This window comes from Pipistrellus kuhlii, unplaced genomic scaffold, assembly GCF_014108245.1.
Source record: "Pipistrellus kuhlii isolate mPipKuh1 unplaced genomic scaffold, mPipKuh1.p scaffold_m20_p_14, whole genome shotgun sequence".
Classification (NCBI taxonomy): domain Eukaryota; kingdom Metazoa; phylum Chordata; class Mammalia; order Chiroptera; family Vespertilionidae; genus Pipistrellus; species Pipistrellus kuhlii.
The window spans coordinates 30601880-30626777 of record NW_023425449.1 but is presented as its reverse complement, the minus strand read 5'-3'; the positions used below and the strand labels follow the sequence as shown (position 1 = coordinate 30626777).

Below are 24898 nucleotides of genomic sequence, written 5' to 3'. Positions count from 1 at the left end.
ATTCTGATTTTTGCAAACATGTCATCATTAGGAAAGCTGTGTGTGTGTGTGTGTGTGTGTGTGTGTGTGTGTGTGTGTGAGAGAGAGAGAGAGAGAGAGAGAGAGAGAGAGAGAGAGAGAGAACACAGATGTACACTGCTATTCCACTATTCCAGGATTTAAGCAGTGAGGCCTTTTCACTCTGTCTGCACTCTCTTAAGTGTGTTAACTTATCATGGTATCACTTCCCTTCTTTCTATGTGTTATAAATGGGTCTTTAACAAACTATTCTATGACTTCCTGCTAGTATTTTTGACATTCTGATTACCCACAATGGCATCAAGGTAATTTCCCACAGAACACTGGTAGATGCAGACTATGGATACCTCAACAAAGGCCCCTGACAATCATACATGGGATCCTTGTGGGAAAATATAAACTGGGAGCTACTACAAACAGAGGGACATCATCTGCTCCTGGTGGCAATATTTTGGGACCTGAAACCCAGGAAGAAGGTTTCTGGTGATGCTTCATCTCTGTTGTCTATTCTGGTGATTGAAGATACAAGGTAAGCTAATCAAATTTAGAGACACGGTAAATATTGAGAGGTTTTCATGTCAGAACGGTGTTTCATCTGTTCTGATTCTATGAGTGGAGCCGTGGAAAATCAACTCCATTTTGGACAAGATGATGAGATGTGAGGTAAGGGGAAGGTGGAGTGTGGGAACTGGCGATGGACTATAACGAGGTACAGTTGAGTCCACAGAATTTTGAATGAGATGATATAGGGAAGAATGATAACAGGGCTCAGCCTCAAGAGGTGTGTATGACAGGAGGGAGATAGGAAAATAGGTCCTAGGAGAGGAATACCACAGAGCAAGAGGTGTCCAGTAGAGGGGACCAATGTTTCTCTAGGGCAGTGTTTCCCAAAGTGTGGTACGCGTACCCCCAGGGGTACGGGAAGGGTTTGGTGGGGGTATGCGTTGCAGCAGAGTTTGGTGAGGATATGCACTGCGCCGTGCTTAGCTGCGCCTAATTCTATGTTCTCATGAGTATGAGGGGTACTCAGCATTACAAAAATTATAGAAGGGGTACACATATGTAAAAAGTTTGGGAAATACTGCTCTAGGGAATATAAAGGAAGCTGCTAACACCCAGCATCATGGAAACCAAATCTCTCTGGTAGCTAGGGTCTCCTGTGCCTGTGATAAGTGAGCCTGGCTCACTACATACTATTGATAGATATAAGGAGTGTGGACACCTCAAACCTATTCTAGCAATTACTGGGGTTCCTGCACTCATATTGTTTCTAATGAGTTCTATCCCACTTCCCTCAAAATCTGAATCACTGTGCTGTGGGCCTTTGGGCTGGGACTTTGAAAACTGGTTTACTCTAAATAAGTAGTTTTCAAAATTTTACCTTGACCCACAATGAGAAATACATTTTACATTATAATTCAGTACCTATATAACATATATGTACGTATGAAACCAAAATAAGAGTTTCATGAAATTTACCTCTACCTCATTTGAACACAAATGTAATCCCTTCCATTTCACTTAAAAGTGGCTAATCACAACACTCTAGATTGACATACATCCCACTAATGGGTTGTGACTAATAGTAGGAAAAAAATGTGTTAAAGGATTCAGGCTTGACTTTTGCTCTTTTTGTTGTTAGAACCCTGTGCTATATTGGGTAACAACTTGATTCTATGGAAGCTAATCCATGCTGCCAACCAAATGCTTAATTTCTTCCTCACAGATGGGCTAAAGATGAATGAATTTATTTACTGGGGAACCCAAAGACTTTAGACCCAAATAATTTGCATATATTTATTCATGTAATTCTCATTGTCATGCTATCTATCCATTTATATTCTTTAATTCTTCTTTCACAAATGAAAGATCAAGAAAGTTATGTGATTCATCATCAATGATTACAAAGGTATTAAGTGGAATAATTAGGACTTGAACCCAAGACTGTTTGACTATAGTTTCAAGACAAGATGCCTTTCTTCATACCAATAAGATTCCTACCCCAAAATCTCTTCTAGATAGCAACTCTGGAGCTTGAATTCCCTTTCCAATTTTCCTCCTGAATTCCAAGCCCTCTTTTTTGATATATATATATATATATATATATATATATATATACTTTCAAGTTATTCCAGTGGCATGCATATATATATATATATATATATATATATATATATATATATATATATATATGCATGCCACTGGAATAACTTGAAAGTAAAAATTTTATGTAGCAATTTTTGTTTTTTGTTTTATAGATGTATCATTGGTGACTGTCCTCAGCCCCCTGGGTAACAATATATATAACTTTGACTTATCCTCATAAGTATTTCCTAAGAAACATTTTTATTTATGCAAAAATTGCCATCACAGAGCAGCTGTCTGTTATGTTGTCTCCAATGACATACGACAATTTTCCTCCTTAATTAGGAACAGGATGCATGTATGATTTATATCCTCAAGTTATGCCTAACAGGTGACATCTCAGTTGTTAGTATTTGAAATATCCCTTATAAAGCCTAAATTTAGTACAACAGAATGTGAATGGCAAAATGGCAGACACACCAGGTTCTGGGAAAATTTCTTATTACCCTGTATCTTCTTTATGTATAAAATAAATGTGCCAAAATATATGGCATCTAGAGATGTCTGGAACTGTAGACATCTTTTAAGGCTTTGATGATCTGTCAGGTACACTGCTTTGTTTTGTTCTGTGTTTTGACAGCATAGGTATTTGTTTATTCTCTATATATTTGACTTTATAAAGCACACTTCCTCCAAACTCATATCTTCATGTCCCCTTGAAAATTGATGTTAGCTAATTAGTTAAAATTTAAATCATTGGTGCAACTTGAGAAAGAATGCCTTTTATTAATGACATTCTTTGACCTGTATATTTTTCATTAAATGTCACTTTTGCACAGAAAGATGTTTCAATATGACCTAAAATATTTCAATAAATTGCTATTTTTAGAAAAAGTTTATTTCTAAAGAAATAAGTTTGAAAGGGAAACAAATCTCCTACTTTTTCCTCTATTACCATTCCCCTCATAGCTCAGTGAAACAGAAGTGATAGGAAGTCACTTGGCCTGGGTTTGGTCTTGGGTGTGCCCAGGTCAACCTGTGCTGGCTGCTCTTTAATTCTTCTCTGTGATTGAAGCTTTGGTTGTTGTTTCCACTTAATATTCCACATAAGACCTGATTTTCTCTCTGTTGTGTTAACTATTAAACTAACTTTGTAATACAGTGATTTTAATTCATGTTCCACAAGGCACAAAGGTGTTGATCTCCAAAGTAATCGGTGAGGTTGCTATATATGCTGATTTTGGACCTTAATTTTAGATTCTGACTCAGTAAGTCTGGAATGGGGTCCACATTTTGAGAGCCATCCTTCTGGAGAGGGGACTGTGTAGTGATAAGTGGATGGGTGGGCTTTAACAATCCCTCTGTCCTACCAGAATAGAAGTGTTTTTTTAATTTTTTAAATTAAATTATTATCTGTGTACATATTTTAACATTGCTCCCCCCTCCCATACATAGCCTCCCTCCCCAGAGTTTTGTGTCCATTGGTTGTACTTATATGCATGTATATAAGTCCTTTGGTTGATCTCTTATCTCCCCCAGAATAGAAGTTTTTAAAAAAGAATCTGAAAACAAACTTTCTAAAGAATGCTGTTCCTCAACTCTAATACAAACTTCAGAAAAGCAATGGCTTTCAGAAGTTCACAGAGACTTTCAGAATCTTACAAGAGGTGTCTCTATAACAAAAGGAGGCTACCAACTGCTCCATTTCTGGAAAAACTTTAAAATGCTTTGTCCATACTTTTGCCTTCTTCCTATTCTTCCTCCTGTTATTTAATCTCAGCAATTGAATTGACATTCTCTATAATGTGAAGAGTGATATTAGTAGATGTTTTCATAAAGCATGAGAAAAGGGACAGAAACAAGCTATTAAGTTTTTGCAATAGCAAAAAAATATAATAGAAACATGCTTCAAAATTTTTAATGTATAATAGTAACATGCTTCAAAATTTTTAATGAGTCACAATAACATGCGACTATGCTGTTTCTTTCAAGTGCATTGTTTAAAATAGGTAGAGTAAGTTATTTTTTTAAATGTGTGCATTATGTGTCCAATAACTCTTGTTTTAAATAATTCAGTATAGACATGTAAGTGGGTGTGCCTAAATTACTTAGAGTCTACTCAAATTTGGGCAATCAGTAAACCTAGGCTGCATGCATGTTTCTAGGGATGGTAGTTGATATTTAACCATACAGACAGCCCTTCAACCCTTCCAGCTATCTTTATCTGTGATCAAAATGGGACTAGACATTGTCCTAATGTTATAAATGGGTTCTTATTGCTGAAATTAATGGCTTGCTCTTTTGTGCAATGACTTTTAGAAATAGTTTTTTTTTTTCGTTGCTGAAATTACCATCATTTAAAAAATATGGATTTTTCCATATATTTTAGAGACACTTTCCAGCTCTTTGTGAAAAAGTATGAGGCTAGGAAGTACATTTCCCTTCACATGTGGGGTTGGTGCCTGAGGCTTCAATATGATATGATCTTGCGTTCCCACAATTTTGAAGATTCTGGTACCTTGAGGCTGTCTGAGAGGTTAACTGAATTTTGCCTGTATAATTTGTGTTTTTCTTTTTTTTTTTAAATATATATATTTTATTGATTTTTTACAGAGAGGAAGGGAGAGAGATAGAGAGCTAGAAACGTCGATGAGAGAGAAACATCGACCAGCTGCCTCTTGCACATCCTCTACCGGGGATGTGCCCGCAACCAACGTACATGCCCTTGACCGGAATTGAGCCCGGGACCTTTCAGTCCGCAGACCAAGCTCTACCGCTGAGCCAAACCGGTTTCGGCTGTTTTTCTTGATTATATATTTTTTGTGCAAGGTGTGGTCAGAGCACTGTTGCTTTCGTGCTATCTGCTAGTAAATGCTTGTAATTGTTGCACAATTTATCTGAGAATTGCTTTACCTATAACTTTCCACAGATATAAACATTTATTAACAATATGCCTGCCTGATCGCCCCTAACTGCTCCCTGCTGGCCTGATCGCCCCTAACCACCTCTGCCTCGCCCCACATCTGAGACCCAGACTTTTCTCCCTCTGGCTGGCCGAAGGCACCCAGGACCTAGGTTGGCTTCACCGAGCCAGCCGCAGCCACAGGGGACCATGAGTGGGCAACTTCGCCCAGGCCACAGCTGCAGGCACCCGGGACCACAGGGTCTGTGGCTTGTCCTTCTCCCAGGTCGCAGGTGTAGGTGCAGCCACTGGTGCCTGGGACAGTGGGGCTGGCACCTTGACTATCTCCCTGGCTGCAGCCTGGCTGGTTCCCATTCCTCTCTTGTGAGCTCATTTATGCCTGGCTGGTCCCCATACCTCTCTCCCCAATGTTGAGTGTCTGAGCCTTTATGGTGAGATGGTGTAAGGGCATGATGACCATTTGCATATTAGCTCTTTAATATATATAGAATAATAAAACCCTAATATGCAATCAACCAAACAGTGGAACAACTGGTCACTATGATGCACACTGACCATCAGGGGACAGATACTTAATGCAGGAGCTTCCCCCTGGTGGTCAGTGTGCTCCCACAGTGGGGGTCCTGCTCAGCCGGAAGCCAGGCTCACAGCTGGCTAGTGCAGCAGTGGTGGTGGGAGCTTCTCCTGCCTCTGAGGAAGCACTGAGGAGCAGCGAGCTGAGTGGTAAGTAGCAGCGAGCAGGCAGGCGATAAGGAGTAAAGGGTGCTAAACTGCAAGAGGGATCCCAGACTGTGAGAGGGGTATCTGCCTGCTGGGGGTATGAAGCCTAACCAGCAGGCAGACATCTCTCAAGGGGTCCCAGACTGTGAGAAGGTGCAGGCCGGGCCGAGGGGATCACCCTCTCAGTGTAAGAATTTTGTGCACTTGGCCTCTAGTATAGCATTAAATGCTTTCTTCAGAAAGAGGAAAGGTCTCAATAATCTAGCATCTCACCCCAAGAACCTAGAAAAAGAAGAGCAAAATAAATCCAAAGCAAGAATAAAGGAGGAAATAATAAAGATAAGAACAGAGATTGAAGAAATTAAAAACAAAAATAGAGAAAACCAATGGAATAAAAATCTCGTTCTTTGAAAAGATCAATGAAATTTGTAAATGCCCAACAAGATTAATGAAGAAAAAGCAAAGAAGATGCAAATAGCTAATAGTAGCAATGACACAGGGAGTGTCACTAAAGACCCTGCAGATAAAAAACTTATTTGTTTTTGTTGTTTTTCAAATACAAAATTTAACTCAAAATGGAGCATGAACTTAAATTTAGAATGCAAATTTATAAAACTTTTAGAAGGATATACCTGATACATATGGCAATTAAGACATGAAAAAAATGGTTAGCATCATTACCCATTAAGGCAAACATGTCAAATTTTTTTGTGGCCCACAACAAATATTTCTGTGGCCCAGCCAATATAATGGTACGTAAGAAACGTTAATGCTGGACAGTGGGTGTCATTTAATGCTGGTGGATCTTGATCCGGCATCTAAAAGCGTTCAGGAATCTGGAGAAGGAGCTATGTGTAGATTAAATAAGAGTCCAGAGATGAAACATAATTTTGAAAGGCATATGGGGGAGGGAGGGAGGTGATAAGATGAGCCTGGCTGAAGAAACCAAGTTCTCCTTGTCTCAGGAACCCTTGCTTTTATTAACGCATCTTGCCCTAAGGCAAGATGAAGATATACACATCAAAGGATAGGGTTTCATCTATAGAGTACATTGTCAAAATGGGGCTGTTCAGGTGTTTGGCCAGTGGGAGGCAATAACATGTAGTTTAAGATGCCCTGAGTTGTCTGTAAACAATCAATTTAATGCATCCTTTTCAGGTTTGGGGAAAATGTCTTTAGCCATTCTCAACAGGCAATAACATATGTGACTCAGCCCCTGTTGAGTCCCCAAGTTCCATCAACTTTTGATGAAATTCTTGCAATTATGACATGCTAGAACTGGCTTCTGACAAAATGTTTTAATAAAAGTTTTGTAACTTAATTTTTACAATATTCTGTTATACATAATCTCTCTCTATATATAAAGAGATAATATGCTAATTGGTCCTAACAGTGTCCCAGTCATGACCCGTCAACAGGCTACACAGGAGCTCACACAGGAGATAGTGGGTGAGGATGGGGCAGCAACTTCCACCCCTAGTATAGGCATCTGCAGGCCTGCCTAGAGCTAATGTCACGCTGCCTCGTAGGTGAGGGTCATTCCAACAAAGGCACACACAAGCATGATCTGGTGGGCAGGGACGAGGAGGGACTTCTGCCCCCAGCACAGGCATGTGCAGGCTCAAGGTGCCACCTGACCCAGAGGGGAACATCAGGATAGGGGTGGGCCTTGGTGGAGAGCTCTCATCACTCCTGTGCCAGGGTCTGAAGGTGTGGGGAAGAAGGGAGAGTGATGGGCAGTTAGGAGGTTGAGGCCAGAAGGAGAGAGCAGGTAAGGGGATCAGGCCAAGAGGGGAGTGCAGATAGACAGGGGGATCAGGCCAGGAGGGGAGAGCAGTTAGAGGCATCAGGCAGGCAGGCAGGTGAGCGCTTAGGAGCAAGTGGTTCAGGATTGAGAGAGAAATCCCAGATTGGAGAGTGTGCGGGCCAGCCTAAGGTCTCCCCTGCTTATGAATTTCATGCACTGGGCCTCTAGTTATTAATAACAAATTACAACATTCGCTAATGACTGGTTGCTATCATCATATTGCATTCATTTCCCTTATGTGCCTTATGTGCAGATGCACCATTTCTCTCTACTAATCCTAGCAGGGAATATTTTAGCAGCCAATTGCCATGTCATTAATCTTGTACTGACTTGTGTGGTGTGTGCAACAGGAAATATTTCACTTTCAGAGAACAAGAAAAATAGGTTTATTTGTGTTACAGTTATTAATTTGTGCAATTATTCAGTGTCTGGTATGTTAATGTTCAATAAAATATTAATTTTTATTAGAACTTTCTATTATTTTATGTTAATAATTACTCATTTACTTTAGCCCTTTGTATTCAGCATGTCTCTATAGAAATAAACCTAAGTTTCTATGAAATTGAAGGTTTTTTTTTGTGTGGCCCACATAAACCATGTTAGCCTTTGAGTTTGACATGCTTGCATTAAGGGAATGCAAATTAAAGCTATAATGTGATATCATTACATATCTATCAGAATGGCTCACTATATATACATATATACTATAATACCAAATGTTAACAAATATGCAGATAAACTAAATCACTGATATATTGCTTGTGAGAATGTAGAATGCCACAACCTCTCTAGAAAAGTTTTGTAGTTTCTGTCTATGCAACTATTAAGTTATTTTTTTTGTAACATCAATAGGTAGGAACCATAAGAGCTTACACAACTGACCCATCTTTGTTCTAATTGAGTTGGTCTTTTATTTTTTTAAAAATATGTTTAATTTATTTTTTACAGAGAGGAAGGGATAGGGATAGAGAGTTAGAAACATCAATGAGAGAGAAACATTGATCATCTGCCTCCTGCACATCCCCCACTGGGGATGTGCCCGCACCAGGGTACATGCCCTTGACCGGAATCGAACCCAGGACCCTGTTCAGTCTGCAGGCCAATGCTCTATCCACTGAGCCAAACCGGTTAGGGCTGAGTTGGTCTTTTAAAAATAGCAGTTACTTTCAAGGAAGCTATGGTCAAACCCACAAACCTGGGAGCCATCTAGTCTCAGATGCTTTGGGTTTCTTTTTCTCTTTCTTGAGTATTTATTTTAAGCCATCCTATTGCCTTTATTTCTAAGTTCTTGGATGAACATAATTTCTCTGAAGTTTTGACAACTTTTAGTTTTATAGTTGTAATCATTACTCTTTTGTCTGGAACATTGACTTTGATCCCATTTGGGACCCATAGTGAGGTTTTCCATGACTGGGCCTGACTAACATTGGGAAAACAGCAAAGTTGACTCTCAGTTTCCCACCTCTGCATCCCATGCTCCAGCTGTGAAGCCAAAGGGAATGAATGCACTATTAGGCAAGTATGCACCTGTAACACTGAAGTATCTCTGGAAGTCCCACTGAATTCTCAGCCCCAGACCCAAAGAGGACTTGAATGACTCCCATTAGACAAATTGCATGAGGCAGAGAGAAAATAAAATTCTCTTGGGGATGTAGAGTGAATGGACCTGGATGGTCCTTCAGATTCTGCATATTTGGCTGACCTCCAAATTCAATAGTGGTGTTAGGGTTTCTTTGCCTATTGAAGTGACTGCCCCAGAGTGATCCCTCCTCCATGGAACCCACAGTGCTATCTTCATGGGGCAGACCTCCTTGGGATTTAATAGACAGTGGTCCAAGTCAAGCCTCTAGCATCCAAAGCCTAAAATGATGCTGCCCCCATTAACAACATTTTTAACATGAGGTTGGTGGTTTTGAAGTAAGGGAGAGTATTTAGCATATACTCTGTGCCTGATTCCTTTTCAGCTATGGGTATCTAGGCTCTTGCTAATTTGTCCAGCTGTCCCAGTGTCTTAAAGTCCCAGAATGAGAAGTACTATGTACTGGGTTGGAAAGGTCAGCCTTGCTAGAAATAGATTCTGTCCTTGTTAGCATCTTGGCTTGATTAATCTCTGATGTTTCTGTCTTTTCCTGTTATTTTTGTTCATTTGCTATTTGGCTTACCAATTCTTTTATTTCTGGAAATTTGGAAGGTAGAGATAGAAGAAGCAAAGTATTTGAATCCCCACTGTTTGGAGTCTAGCACCTGGTGTTTGTTTGTTTGTTTTTGCTTGTTTGTTTGGAAGTTGTGTATAAGACTAAATTTTAATTTTCTCTTTAGTAGATTATCCTTAGTATTTCATTTTATTCTATCATTTTTCCAATTTGCCCTGTTTGTATGTATCAAGATTGTTTTGTATTAAAAGATCTTCAAATACAAGTGGAGCTTATTTAGCTTGTTGTAATCAGCACACATAGATCTTAAGTTACTTTTTATGATAAAAAACTTCTTGGGATGTGAAGTAGCATAGCTGTTCATAATGGAAAATTCTGGTTGGTGGAAAATAATCTTTATTTTTGAGGCAATAACCACTTGCAATGCTTACTTATAATACAATCCCTTGCTGGATTCTCCACTTAAACAATAATGAAAGGAAAAACCAAAATGAGAACCTGCCTTTCCCGAGAGTTTACTTTTTTTTCACTCTACATTCCATAGCCAGAAGCCTCATTTTTTTTTTAAATCATGAGTTTTAAAAAGAGCATCATTTTGCATTTCCTGACAATATATCATGCAGTGACTCACAGAGCTGTTTCTGTAGGACAGGCACATCGGGTTGCTCTAACTGAGAACAAGACAACATGATGTCACAGGGTCAGCTCTGTGTAATGCGTCATCCACCCAATATTACCAGGCAGCACTTGTCTTGATTCTAAATCTTAGATGCTGCGAAATGCTGGAGGGAAATATCAGTCTTATGGGATTGTCTACTGCAGGCATAAAATAAAAATCAATTTGATCCATTGGAGGTACCTTTACTCCTAAAGGATCCCAATGTACTCAGCTCCTGCCCCAGGAGTATTAGTCATACATCTCTGAAATGTTGTTTTCTCCGTGCTGGAAAAGGCAGATTCCTCTGAGGCAGACCTCTCTGCCACAAGTTTTATTTTGAGTGAAATATTAAAGAGTACTTTTAATTAAAATGACAGAAGAAAGTGTAGGGAGGCAAAATATAATTTCCCACAATGGAATTTGATCAAGATGCAGTGGTTAATAATTCTTTTTTTTTAAGGGATTATATGATTTATGTGGGAAACAGCTCCCCCCTCCCCCCTTATTTCAGAGAACAGTGGGAGTTCTCAGGAACATGAATAGAAAGAAAGAACAGAAGGAAACAGGTCACACAGTTGGAGGAAGGGTGGACAGTACCCAATAACTTGGAGAGAAAATCAAACAATAGGTTTAAATGGGTGAGAAAGCTTTTAGGATCTCATCTGTATGAGAAATACCTGTCTGGGGTTTTAGAAATGTTTGCTAAAACTGAATTGCCTATAAAATGACAAAGTACACTTTCCTCTTGAACCTTTTGAATGCCCAACATCTTAAAGATGAAGAGTCCTTAAATGACCATCAGCTCCATCTCTGCATTCAAGTTTAGTGGTTAAAAAGCATCTCAGAAAGATAAAAATACCCTTCTTAAAAAAATTCCAGGGAAGGAATATCAGAAAGCCAAAGGCAAATTTTTTTTTAAATTTTATTTTTATTTATTTATTTTTTAAAATAAATTTTTATTGTTCATGTTATTACAAATGTTCCTTTCCCCCTGCCCCCAAAGGCAAAATATTAAGTGAAATTCTTCATGTTTCAACTAAAACAGTGTTCTCTTTGTTCTTTGTTTAGAGTAACTGAAAAATAGCTCTTCTCAAATATTACCCTGAAATGGATTCTGTGGAATCCTAAGGAGAAATTAGAAATCAGATTATGGACTAATGAGGGTCCATGTTAGAATGGAGAGAACTTGATTTGAGGAATGGGGTCGAGATGGGTGCATCATTGTGATTTCACAAACCTCAGAGAAAAATAGTTATTGCTGTGGTTTTTTTTTTGTGCTTTTTGTTTTTATAAGGGAGGAGGAGTGATGTCTGAAGCAGCAGTTGAGAGCAGGAAGATGTCTTTATGGTGTGTGGGAAGCAAGTGAATGAGCAACTTCCACAGAGAGGCCCTCAGGAAAGGGATAACAATACTATTCAATAAATATATGTTGAGCACATGTAGGTGCTGGGAAAGCAATGTGTTCTTAGAATCATTATCTGGGGAGATAAACATGAGGTGGTATCAAAATCAGCACCATTCTAATCCATCTTTCAATCCAGTCAAGGAGGGTAAGTCAGGTGGAGGGAGAACTCCATGAAGTCTAAGAGGGTCTAGTAATTTGCAATGGGCAGGGTCCAGGGTCAGAAGGAAAGTGTTGGAGGAAGAGAGCAGTGAAGGTTTAGGTTAGGGAACCCAGGAAGTCCCTCTTGTATCTCTGTTACTGCTGCAGCTGCTTCCTGCTTCTTTTCTTCACATTGGCTTTCTCTTCTACTCTGTCCACTTGGCTGAAAAGGGCTGTTCTCAAAGCCCCTGGGTATTTATATCTCCTCTGTTCAAGGGGCCAGCCCAGATTGAAACTGTACACTCTTAGCCCTGATTCAAAATTTTCAACTCTGGCCCAACTTAGGTCACTCACATTCGGGAGGGTGGGTCGCAGGGGACAGATATGCCTGGAATGCCGAGCTTGGCAAGAGACATTTTCCAGAGAAGGGAGATTGTTGAGAACTGGGTGAGAAACCTGAAAAGTGTCTTCCCTGGGCTACATGTAGGAGTAGCCCAGGAGTCTAAGGGTCAGGGAGAATGTTGGGTGTGCGTCCTCCTATGTAGAGTTTGCATGGGGATGGCGACTGTAGTAGGTTCACTGGCATGTTGTTGCTATTTTCTTGAAGTCTTCTCTAGACAACTCCAAAGGTAGAAAAATGCCAAAATTTTCTCTAGCCTAATCAGATTAATCTTAGTAATAAAAAGGCAGCTTTACTTCCCTACTCTAGAATTAAAAGGAATCAACATTGGCTTTCCTTCTCCTGAGTAGGTCAGTGTTAATTAGCAGCATGTTTTTATTCATAACAAAAATGTGATATATTTTTAATCCCAATGAAAAATGAATATACATCTAAATAACAAAGTAACATTATATTAATTTCTCCCAACCAGCTAAGCTTCATATCTGCACAGTTCTCATCTTGTTGCACAAAAGCCCCCTTTGCTTCTCAGTCTGACATGCTCTTTGGGCATCCAAAGGCAATCCATCAGAGCTAGTGCAGCTGCTGGTGTCCCTGAGTTGTGGGCCTGCGTCACTCTTCTCACTTCCAGGTGCCAACGCAATATCAGTCCCGTTATTGATGATGGCAGTCTTGGCCTTTGGTGTCTGATGGATGAAGCCTTGTCCCAAGTTTATGGATTATATTTTTAATGGGTCACAGTCAAAATTCAAAGAATCTGAATAGGTCCCTGGTTTGGCACTCCTTGCTTGGACAGACTCTGTCAACAAGACCACAGGGGTCTATTTTTAGAGCAGATAGAAGACTCCTCTCAGGGGCAGAGGGAATAAATCAAGCTTCATCCCTGTATTCACTTACTCCATTCATTTATGAGTTCATTTTTTTCAATACAATATTGTCTACCTGATGTACAGTAATGATATAATGATCTAGATCTACCTCCCAGGAGCTTTCTGACTAGTAATAAGTAGTTTCCATCAGCATGAGTGCTTCAATTGTATGTAGAAATATTAGGAGACAACTTAGGAAATATACTGATCTGCAACTCTAGCAGCCGAGATGGCTTCAGAAGGAGGGGGTGAGTAAGTGGAGAGGTGAAGGATGAGCAGATGCCATCTGGTAAGGAGGTGTGGGTGTGGAAACAGAGCACATCTATTTTGGAGACAGGAGAGCTAGGTGTGTTAAAGAATCTAGAGAAGCCTAGGAGTTCAGGCCTGGTACAGCCTGGGGCTGGAGCAGGAGCCATGCTATGCAGGCCTCATAACCATCCAAGAGGCTGGGACTTCTACCCAAAGGTAATGAGAGCCACCGTAGAGGTTCAAGCAGTGGACAGGTATGAAGGCTCTTCTTCCTTAGTGCCTCCAGCTCCTCTGGCAGAGTTAACGATACTTTCATTAAATGTCAGAAGTCCAATGTTATAAATGTTCTTAGGCCCACACTTGTTTTATCCATATAATTAGAAGTGAATTAAAATGAAGAAAATCCATGTGTTTGGTTCTGTTTATGGGGTCAGTGAGGGCCCTTCTCAGCTTCCTCTCTTCATATACATACCCAGTTCCTGAAAACTCTTGTGACTGGAGCCCTGGACTTTCATCCAGCTTGAGTTCTTGCCTTGGCACAAGAGTGACTTCTGTAGGAGTCCATAACATATTTTTGTCTCTGCTTGCCTGATGTGAGCTGTGTTACTGCACTCCCTGTGAGGCATGCAGGTACCTGTGTCATTTTTGCAAAGTCTGTAGAAAGTGTAGGGACAGGAACTCAAGTCACAGCTGTTACAATGAGCCTGTGCAAGGATCCCCACAGGGTCCAATCTGCTGGAGCTGTACTTGGGCACAGGAAAGTTATTTTAATCTTTTTGGTACTGCTTCATTCTGTGCTTCCACCCAGGTGGCCTTCTTGCCTCATCCCACCATCTGTGTCAACAACTGGGGGCAGCAGGGAGTGGGGAAGACAAGTGACGAAGATTCCTTTTTTTTTGCCAATAAGATTAGTTTATGTACTCTATGCTGGAAGTGTAAAAGGACAAAATTAAGTTTCATTCAATTCAAAGTTTTATTTCTGACTTTGATTTCTGAAGCCCTAAAGGCATTGAAGGTGAGTTAGCCAGGGATATGGACTCCTAGCTGGAATGCTGGATCTGCCACTTACCTTAAGGGGCAGTAAGTCCCCTTGGGTGAGCAGCCTTGCACAGGGGTGACAGCACCCCATTTCACAATTCATAAAGCTAGAGAGGAAGGGGTAAATATAGGCACAATCTTAGGTGTGCCAGTTGTTAAAGGACAGCTGTGATTTATACTTCCAAATGAATCTTAAGAATTATTATGGGCAGGAGTCTTTGGGTCCCTGTCTTTGCTGATGTCTCTAGCAGTTGGGACCAGGATGGTATGAGACAAATGGACTAAAATTGGCAGCTAATCTAGCTGTCCTTGAGGCTAGAGCCTGCTGACCATCATGTGTTCTCTTATAATCCTGTGGTGAAGGCAGGTAAGGAGGCCAGCCACACAGCTTGCAAAATTCATCATCATCTGCATTCATTAATCAACAAACATTTGATGGCCACGATTTACCCAATACTGGACTGGTAGGATCTAGAGCTTCAGAGGTGGAAGTCTTGTGTTGTTTTTTTCTCTTGTAGTCATGGTCAGGTTGAGGGCAAGTGGACTTTATAATGCAGTGTGAAAAGGAATAGACAGGATCCCAGGGAAGTGAAGGGGGATGGGCACCCAGCCCAATTTAGTCAGGAGGCAGTACTCAAATTGTGGCTTTAAGGACTGTTATGAGTTAAAAAGTGTGACCCCTCCGCTAAAAAAAAAAAAAAAAAAAAAAAAAAAAAGACTTGTGGGAGTCCTAACCCCCAGTACCTCAGAATGTGACCTTATTTGGAGTTGGGGTCTTTTCTGAGGTAATCAAGTTAAAATGAGGTAATTAGGGTGGGCCCTAATGCAGTGACAGACTCAGGGATAATGTCATGAGAAAATTGGTATTATCCTTGACTTCAGACTTCTGGTCTCTAGAACTGTGAGAAAATACACTTCTGTCCTAAGCTAACCAGTTTGTGGTACATTGTTATGGTGGGAACTAGAAAACTAATACACATGTTTGGCGGAGAGAAAGGGGAAGGGAGCTGCCAGCCAAGGCATGAGACAGAGCCATCATGTGCTGTTTGCTGCTACAATTGAAGCACAGGAACAGGAAGGATGAGGCTGTGGCAGAAATTGATGCAGGAGGGGCCCTTCCCGTCATTTTCCACCTGATAATCCCCAAGTCCTTGTATTCATTTCCCAGTTCCTGCCATTAAAAAAAAAAAATCTGGAGAACAGGGTATTGTTTTGAATATCTTGACCTAATGACAAGAATTTGGGATTTGTCCTAAAAGTGATGGGAGCTACAAGGGAGCTCCATCACAGTCAGCTTGCCCTTTGGCAGCATTACATAGGCTGAGCTGCAAGGAGTGGAGCTCAGAAAGATCACTGAAGCATGGAACAGTTGCCTGCAGGGGAAGATGATGTGCTGTTCTGGGCCTGCTAGGCTTGAGGAGCTGGTGAAGCATTTCAAGAGAGAAATTCTGCATGGCCCTGGATAAATGTGAGGAGACTCTGACCAGGCTCTTGCCTGATGTGGACACAGTCACCTGTGAAAAGTGTGGAGAGGAAGACAGGGCTGAGGATGGCTTACAGGTCCCTCTGGGACACTCCCTACTTCTTCCTGTGCTCAGAGGGACTGTGTTGCAACCTGAAGAGGCCCCACTCCTTCCTTCCTGCTCTATGGCTGGGGCCCTGATTGGGATCTGAGTTCGCACTCGATGGACCACAGCTGGCTACTTAATCCTGCTGACCCAGGGCTGACCCATTTTAGAGATCTGAGTTCATCTGCTAGTATGAGCCTAAGAACTCTTAATCCAAATTCCCCATTTTTCTGGTCTCACTGATCTATGCTGCACTTCATCTTGGTCATTTTGAGATGTTGGTGGAAAGAATCCTGGGCTTTGAAAGGAGTCCTCATGTGGAGTCTGACTCTTCATAGTGAATTGTACAGGCAGCTTTATTCTGCTTACTTTCTCTGTGCCTCAGTTTCCTCACCTTAGTGTCAGCCAGGGTTTCCATCAGATCAGACTGTGGAGGATTAGAGTGAGATGACACAGTAAAATACTTGGATCTCTCTGAAGGAAAAGTACTTTGTAGTTGTACTTTTTATTATATCTCGGTATTGTTAATAGTATCTTCTTTGCTGGAAAGACCGCTGTATTGTTTTCAACTCTCTGTTGGAAGATCATGCTTAGTATTTGATTTCTCTACATTCATATCTCACCTTTTCCCAAACCAGCTCTTTTAAGACTCACTTTCAGGCCCTGGTGAATTATATTAAACTCAGTGTAAGCCAACTATTCACAATAAGAGGCAGGAACTGGATTCCTAGTTAGAAGATGCTCAGGAGGATAAAGGGGAAGGCTTTATTACTTAAATATCAAGTAACATTTACCAGGTACCTACCACAAAGCTTCATACAGCACAGAGAGTGGTTGCATTATTGACAATAAGGGAGGAATTCATCATGTGGATTCTAATCACCAGTAGTAACCCTTCATATTGGATCCCATGACTCCCTAACCTGGCTTTGCATCTGCTCCCTAACCTGGAAGTACAGAATCTGCAGGGTGAGGTCCAGGAATCCATATTTTTAAGAAGCTCTCGGGGAGATTCAGGCACCTCTTTAAGTTAGAGGACTGCTGCAATGCTCCGAGAGTCACCATCATGCACAGCGCTGTCAGGAATCATAGAGACTGGATTGCCTCCATCCATCTTCATCCATATTCAAGTTTATTTATTGATGGCTGGCTCCAAGCCAAATGCTGTGCCTTATACTCGGTGACTTGACCCACACTCCAATGAGCAGGAAGAACACGATCCACGTTCCTGGGGACTCATCATTCTCTGCTTTGACCTCACTGAATCTTGGCCAGGTGAGAGAATTCCTGGAGTTTTGCAGAGGAAGACAGGATCATGAGGGACTGTAGAAGTAGGGGAAAACCATACAATCTCTTCCTTGTGCCTTTTCTTGCATCTTGCCTTTCTGCCACAAATATTTACGGAGAGAACACTTTAGGATGTGGAGATAGGTTGCTACGGGTCTCAATGCCATACATAGACAATGTGGTGCTGGGCCAGTTCCTTCTGTGACATGGGGCTCCTTAGAGTGGAGAGAGCAGCATGTGCAGTGTGAAATTAGGGCCTGGACACAATGAGAACTTGATGAACTAATGGGACAAGGTCTTCCCTTCTCATGGCACTCACGTCCCAGTGGGAAGAGGCAACTTAAACCAGTGAAAAATGAAGAAAAAGTACATTTGGATGGTGAGACTGCCATGGAAAGCCAGCAGAATTTCAGGTTTAGCCTGAAACTAGTGACATGAGGCCTCGAAAAGCCAACAAGATTTAAGGTAGACTCTTCCTTCTCATCACTTTGAAAACACTGCCTAAATCTCATTTCCTGGCCTTTCCTGGGACAGAGCACTGGTACAAGGCTTTCCTGTTCCACCCTCTCCTGCGTTGGGGGTGCTGGTGGTACCGTCAGGTAGCAGTGGCCTTGTGAGCAGGCACCCCAGATCTCCTTTTAAGACTCCTCTCATCCTCGTCATTGATTTTGTCATCCTGCCTGAGTTGTGCTGTTTTATAAGCTTGGGCTTCTAAGCCTCTGTTTCTTTACTGTCTCTGATTTGTCTGGAGCCTGTATCTAGGGTGATCGCTCATTCATTACTTGGGGCAAGGCGAGGCAGTGTGCTGAAGCTTAGTTGTGGAGGTATGTGTTTCTTTTATGTTACTGACATGACCCTCAGCTGGGATTTGGGCTGGGATGCAGGATTTCTGCCTCATGTTACAGAACTTCTGTGTGAAGGAGAGGGAGGGGAAAGGGGAAAGTAGTTCTTACTTGAATTTTCCAAAGCATTCAAGTGAACCCCTGGTGGTGCATGTTTGCAGACTTTTTTTTTTTTTTTTTTTAGCAATATGCTTTAAGATATCTAACAAACGTTTGTAAAATACAAATTAGAAAAAGTCGAGAAAGGACGAAGAAAAACAAGACTACAGACAAAATGATATAGACATTAGGCCAGTTCAAAATACAGACAGTAAAATATTTTACTTGCTTATGCATAGATTACAACTTCGCTTCTCTCACAAGCAGCATAAAGGACAGTGCTGTCCCTGCCTGCCATGGGGCTAATGCTAGTCTCCACTGCTGACTGATTCATGAGGGACAAAGGTGCACTGGATTCCAGCCTCAACGTGCTGGGTAAGGGTCCTCTTCAAAAACACATCCCTCCTGGGGACAGTGCAGACAGGACAGACAGAGGTTCTAGGACAAGGCTTCCAGTAGCAGCAGGACTGAAGAAGCAGAGAAAAGATTGTGTGCTTCAGGGTGAAGTACATCTCAGCTTTAATCCCACTGCTCTGCATATTAGCTGTGTGATGTCAAGCAGGTTTCTTAACCTTCCTGAGCCTTGGTTTCTACATCATAAAATGGGGCAAGTAAATTTCACCTTGTGAGAATTTACCAAGTTTCCCCCAATATTTAAAAAAAAATTAATCCTGTGAACAGCCTGCATAATGACACTTTCACTGTCTTCCTGGCTGCACCAAGAGGAAAGCAGAAAGTTAAATGGCTTCCAATAGCAAGCTGGAGTCCAGCTTTCATTATTGTTACAGAATGTGCACAGCCAGGAAGGAATTATACATATATATATATTTCCCAAGGCTACTGCTGATTTAAGGGAAAAGAACATTTGCATTTCTTAAAGAATTGATTGATATTCGAAAGCCACACTGTAAAGTTAATGGTAAAAATGCACTGCTTGAAAGAATTTGCTTTTGGCATGGAGAGTATAGACCAGATGGACTTTAACTATGGCATAGTTAGTAATTAAGTGTTTATAATAATATCTATAGCCACTCAAGAGGCGTTTTTAGTCCTTCGGGGAGAAGACATTGAGGGAGGAGATGCCTGTAATTCTAGCAGAAATTAATATACACACAGATTTTAATGTGTGTTTAAAAAGAACCAAGAAGGAGGAAGCACTTTGAGGGGTGAAACTTGTCACACAAATGAAAACTAAACACATTGGGGGAAACTTGGTAAATATTACCTAAGTTAAGTGTTTTTCACTCCAAAGCATTTGTTACTGAAAACCAGCATTAATACTAAAGAGGTTCTGGTACCAATTTTAATGTGCATGTATGTGGTAGTTTCCCCACACCAATAAGCAATTCTCAGACACTAAAATCTGACACTCTCTTCCCATAGATAGAATCAGATTCCATACGTAAAGGGCTCAGTCCACTTCAGAGACCAGTCACAAGTCCTGGTTGTTACCTGTACTTCTGACCATAAATCAGAGGTTCCTATGACTCCTTCCTTGGGTTTGATTAATTTGCTAGAATGGCTCACAGAACTCAGGAAAACCCATTTATGCGCTAGATTACTAATTTATTACAAAGAATATTAAAGGATATGAATCAGCAGCCAGATGAAGAAATACATAGGGCTAGGTCCCCAACAAAGAGCTTTTGTCCTCATGGAGCTTGGGACTGGCAAGGTGGCTCTCTGAAAAAGCACCAGTGAGCTGTCCTTTTGTTGTTGTTGTTGTTTTGTTTTTTATTGATGCTTCATTACCAGAAATCAGGGGGTGGGAATGAAAGTTCCAATTGACAATCAGCTCCTATCCTTGGGTTAGGGCCAAAGTTCATTGATTATCATAACAAAAGATATGATTGTTGCTCTTATCACTTAGTGATTTCCAAAGGGTTTCTTCAGAGTTGTGAGCCAAAAAAAATGGGTTGAAGACCAAATGTATATTTCTTATTACTAATCACAATATCACAATACCAATTAAGAAATTAGATAACACTTCAAGTTAATTAACATTGATTTTTATTTAATAAGCATTACATTAAGTAAATACCAAATGTGTCCTCAAAGCAATAGTACTAGAAATTAACTGTCATGAACAGATGAATCCCTATTTCTTATGTGGTCAATGAGTTCCATCCATCTTAAACCCTCCATGATAGGACAAGACAGTTCGACAAGGATTTAACTAAAACTAGACTCGACCATGTTACTCATAGCAGAGGTGAAATATAAAACAGTAGCTAAATGTCCTCCATGTTTCATACCTCTAAGCAAATGCTTTCAAGCTATACTATTGCAATAATTTTTTGGTATATCTTGTAAGCTGGGCTGTGTCTTTGAGAGGAAGGATTGGTATCTAATATCTGTGGTTTTTAGAAAATGTTTGGCATTTATGTCTAATTATTTGGGAATCTTCATAGTGTTGTCTCTGTTCTTGACAAGTAATACTTGACTGCCCTATGGAGATGTGCGCTTAAAAGCAAAAACAAAGGCATTGTTAAGGAAAACTGCTTAAACTGGGTAGACTAACTGATGTTTGTAATCATTACAAACATCACAGCAAGAAAAACTCTGTCTTTAGAATACTTCCAGAGCAACACCACCAGAGCGAATTCCCATTTTGTATAGTCATGTAGCACTAATATCCTGGGAAATTGTGTAGATTATGATTGGGTCCTTTCTCCGTCCCCCCTAACCCCCATCTTTTTCCCCCCCAGAAGCAACCTGCCTACCTCTGGAGGGCTCTCAAGGCTTAGAGCATTTTTACTTGCCCTAACCTGCCTTTTCTCTGGCTCCACTGCAGGGATAGAGTAGGACCCGAAAGCCACTGGGAAATGAACAAATATAAGTGATATTATGCAGTATTTGTTTTACTCTGACTTATTTTACTTATTGATAGTATAATTTCTTCAAGGACTATTCAAGTTGCAAATGGCAAGATTTCATTACTTTTTAAGGCTGAATAATATTCCATTATTTATGTACACTGAGTGCCAGATTATTATGATCTCTGAACACATAACAATCTGGCCACTCAGTGTGTGTGTGTGTGTGTGTGTGTGTGTGTGTGTGTGTGTATAAATAGATAGATAGATAGATAGATAGATAGATAGATAGATAGATAGAGGCACAGTACATGAATTCATGCATGGGTGGGGTCCAGCCAGCCTGGCCAGGGGGAGGGGACAAGGGTGGTTGGCCAGCCAACATGCTGGTCTAACTCCTGGTCAAGGGGACAATTTGCATATTAGCCTTTTATTATATAGGATATACACTGAGTGGCCAGATTATTATGTATTCAGGGATCATAATAATCTGGCCACTCAGTGTATATGTGATATATATGATATTTTATTTACTTATCTATCAATGACACTTCGGTTGTTTCTATTTCTTGGCTATTATAAATAATGCTGCTATGAACACAGAAGTGCATATACCTTTTTAATTTAGTGTTTTAATTTTCTTTGCATAAATACTTGAAAGTGGAATTGCTGGGTTATATTCTAGTTCTGGTTTTTTTTTGTGTTTTTTTTTTTTTTAAGGAACTGCCATATTGTTTTCCATAGTGGCTGCACCAATTTATATTCCCACCAACAGTTCACAAGGGTCTCCTCTTCTTCACATCTTCCATGGCATTAATTATCACATCTTTTTATAATAGCCATTCTAACAGGTACGAAGTCATATCTCATTATGGTTTTGATTTTCATTTCCCTGATGACCAGTGATATTGAGCACCTCTTCATGTATCTGTTGTTTATGTCTTCTTTATTCAGATCCCCTGTCCATTTTAAATCATTTTATTTATTTATTTGCTTTTAAGTTGTGTGAATTAATTATATATTTTGGATATTAATCCCTTATCAGATATATGATTGCAAATATTTTCTCTCATTTGGTGGGTGATTGTGGGGAAGCATGGTACTTGGTTCGACTGTCTGTAAGGAAGATTCTCCAAAAGGTTGGGGTTCTGAGGGTACCTTGCCGAAGAGGGCAGCCCTTACCTTGACTTTTCCAAACAAAAATAAATAAAAATACAAAAATAACAAAGTGAAAATTTGTATTTTATAAGCTCATAGAACTTTAAAATGGACAGAGAAGTTAGACAATGTAGCCAAAGTCCTTGTTTTATAGATAAGGAATAATGGTCCAAGAGAATTTAAGAGGCAGAACTGATATGTTCTAAGATTTTTAAAATATGTATATTTTTATTGATTTCAGAGAGGAAGGAAGAGGGAGAGAGAGATAGAAACATCAGTGATGACAGAGACTCATTGATTGGCCTGCATGCCCTACACTTAGGGATCCAGCCAACAACCCAGGCATGTGCCATGACTGCTAATCGAACTGTGACCTCCTAGTTCATAGGTTGATGCACAATCACTGAGTCATGCCATTAAGGCATGTCCCAAGACTTTTTATGCTATTGTGTTTTTCCCAAAAGAAGATAAAAATTTTGATTTTTAAATATTATTATTTATGAAATTTTATATTATTATACAAGCAGTGCATAACTGCATTTTTTTAAAAGACTCAAGCAATAAAAAGGATGTAGAATAAAATATGTTTTACCCCCTAACACCTGCTATCATCCAACACACACATGCACACACATACATACATTCCCCTCTTCATAATTAATAACAATTTTTTAGTCATTTCACTGCTGTTTTGCATGCATATGTGTATGTATATACACACATATGCTAATATAGTGGTTATTTTATCTTATTTTGCTTTGCAAAGAAGCATCTGTGACTTGCTCTTTTTCACTGGATATTATTTTAGAGATTTTTTTATTCCAGTATCGTTGATCCACTTTCTTCTTCTTCTTCTTCCTCTTCTTCTTCCTCCTCTTCTTCCTCCTCCTCCTCCTCCTCTTCTTCTTCTTCTTCTTCTTCTTCTTCTTCTTCTTCTTCTTCTTCTTCTTCATCCTTACTGGAGGATATTTTTCCATTGATTTTTAGAGAAAGTGGAAGAGAGAGGGAAAGATAGTGAGACATAATGATGTGAGAGAAACACATTGATTGGTTGTCTCCTGCATGTGCCCCAACCAGGGCCCAGGCAACTGAGGTATATGCCCTTGACCAGAATAGAACCCAGGATCCTTCAGTCCCCAGGCTGACACTCTATCCAGTGAGCCATACTTGCTAGGGCCACTTTATTCTTTTTAGTAATTGTGTAGTATTCCATAGTATGGATTACTATAATTTACTATAATTACTATAATTTAGTAATAGTATATAATTACTAAAACCATTCTTCTATCAATAGTACTTAGTTTTATGGCTCCTTCCCCCTTCAAGCTCTTACTATTATGAACAGTTTTGAAATAAATATCCTTTTAAATATGGTGGGACATGAGACATGAGACCCCAAAATATGGAGCCTTGGCATATTGACTCTTTTAAGCTGAGGAAATTTGAGAAATGGCAGGCGTAGGAAGGACTCTGATTTCTCCCTCTACCTTGTAGTAGGTCATAAGACCCTCATGTGAGGGGTGTTTTCCCTATACTTGGAGGAAAAAAGTAGACTTATCATCTCTGAAGATGGAGAAATGCCAAGAGGAATACAAATGAACTGGCCTTGCTAAGTTTCTCCTAGTTTATACCTTTAGCTCATACATTTTGTCCTATTATATTTTCACACAACTTTCAAGTTTTCATCAAATCTGCAATAAAGTTACTTCTTCAGGTCTTCATTTTCTTATAAAGGCTCCTGTGTCATGTAAAAATTATATTAAAATAGATTCAAACAGAATCAACCTGATTGGCTTACCATAAGGAGTCTCTGTCTGTCAAATGGAGGTATATTTCTTGAGACTTATCATCTTTTCCTTCTCCAAAAGCTTCTCAAAGGCATGCTGTCACCCATCCTCACACTATTGATGAACTTCTCTGTATTCTGTAGCAGTCTCATCCCAGTCTTTGGGCTGATATCTGACCCTCTGAGAGTGAGCTGTGGGATATGTGGACAGTGATATACAGCAATGATGGGAACTTAGTCTTTTGCAGTACATCAATCAGAGGAAGAGGTTTAAAGACGTTGGGTGGGAGCTCTCTGCTCTGTAGCTATGCCAATTCATTTTATCTGCGGGCCTTTGAATCCAGTGAATTCCTATCTGAAGTTTTTGAAGCTATATAGGAAAAACTGCCAAGTTCCACAGTGTTGATTCTGAATGACCACATTAGCCACTACCCACAGTTAGAGAATCCTATGGTCTTCCTGAATGCATGTGTGGGCTTCATCAACTCCTTCTGAACTGAAAGAGTAGCTTCCCTGTAATTACCTCCTTTACTCCCTTATCTACCATGTATTCTGTTTAAAAAGAAATACCCCAAAGAGGTCCTGGCCACCAAACACTTCTCTCACAAAGGTCCACCTGACTCATATTGGTGCACAGTATATAGGAAAAAGCCAGAAGAAGCTCTGACTAAGGGTGACCTAATAGTCTACCTCCCATTCCTTTGACATCTGGTCAAGTTATGGACTTGCCTTTGCCTTTGTGTTATTAGGAAAGTCTGATGAGCATTACTACTCGTGGATGCAGAAAGACAGACATTCTTTTGCTTAACAGTCTTTTAACACTTCTATGGACTTTTCTGAAGTATTTAGAAATGTTCATCTCTGACCCAGCAGCCCCAA

At 40.2% G+C, this 24898-nt stretch overlaps 1 pseudogene; it reads left to right on the top strand.

Moving 5' to 3' along the window:
- Positions 1 to 392: 392 nt before the first annotated feature.
- On the top strand, positions 393 to 24514 carry LOC118718576 (annotated as a pseudogene).
- Positions 24515 to 24898: the final 384 nt, after the last annotated feature.